At 45.6% G+C, this 1,229-nt stretch overlaps 1 pseudogene; it reads left to right on the forward strand.

Moving 5' to 3' along the window:
• Positions 1-562: 562 nt before the first annotated feature.
• LOC143686409 (peptidyl-prolyl cis-trans isomerase A pseudogene) lies at positions 563-1,229 on the forward strand (annotated as a pseudogene).

Below are 1,229 nucleotides of genomic sequence, written 5' to 3' on the forward strand. Positions count from 1 at the left end.
AGATAAGCTCCATCTGTGTATGCATCTGCTTGGGGACCCCTCTACCTGACTGTGGATGAAGGATTTCACGTTGAAAGCAATGTGACGGAAAAAATCCTCTTCTGAAATTTTTAATCCCTTGCTAGAGCCAGTGAACATTTCTGGACTGGAGACATATGGCTCCCAAGAAAGGCTGAATCAGAAGGGGGAAAGCATCTTCTTTAAATTCAAGGCCTCCTTAACTGTTGAGTAAAAAGTCAGCAGCAGATTGTAAAATTGTTCTCAGAATGAAAATCATTGTCCAGGTCTAGTCTTAATTCTATACCTTTCCATATTCTCTTGAATCTCACAATGACTGCGACAGATTCTTCTTCTGCATTAGATCCAGCCTCACCCAAATGGAAAGCAACTTTGGAAGCTCTCTGTTAGCATGCTATTCCCAGTGGCAGAAAATCCCTCTTTCTCCATTTGCCTATGCATCCACTCCTTGCATCTTTGCCCTGGGTTATGTAGAAAGCCTTAATTAAAAGCATTCTCATGAGCAGATGCCATCGTCCTTCCCCGCAGTTTCTCGCTCGCAGCCATGGTCAACCCTACTGTGTTCTTCGACATCGCTGTCGAGGGCGAGTCCTTGGGCCGCATCTCCTTTGAGCTGTTTGCAAAGTTCCAAAGACAGCAGAAAATTTTCGTGTTCTGAGTACTGGGGAGAAAGGATTTGGCTATAAGGGCTCCTGCTTTCACAGAATTATTCCTGGGTTTATGTGCCAGGGTGGTGACTTCACACGCCATAACGGCACTGGAGGCAAGTCCATCTACGGGGAGAAGTTTGATGATGAAAACTTCATCCTGAAGCATACGGGTCCTGGCATCTTTAATGTTGGACCCAACACAAAAGGTTCCCAGTTTTTCATCTGCACTGCTAAGACTGAGTGGTTGGATGACAAGCACATGGTTTGGCAAGGCGAAAAAGAGGGAATGAATATTGTGGAAGCCACGGAGTGCTTCGAGTCCAGGAATGGCAAGACCAGCAAGAAGATCACCATTGCTGACTGTGGACAAATCTAATAAATTTGATTTGTGTTTTGTCTTGACCACCAGACCATTCCTTCTGTAGCTCAGGAGAGCGCCCCACCTCCCCTGGTCTGCCTCAGTATCCTATTATTGTGCTCTGGCTGCAGTTCTTTGGGTTCTGCCTTATCCTCCCCTTCCAAGTCTAGTTGGATTGCAGAGTTATGTTTATGATACGAAAT

The sequence above is a fragment of the Tamandua tetradactyla genome, chromosome 6 (genome assembly GCF_023851605.1).
Source record: "Tamandua tetradactyla isolate mTamTet1 chromosome 6, mTamTet1.pri, whole genome shotgun sequence".
Classification (NCBI taxonomy): Eukaryota; Metazoa; Chordata; class Mammalia; order Pilosa; family Myrmecophagidae; genus Tamandua; species Tamandua tetradactyla.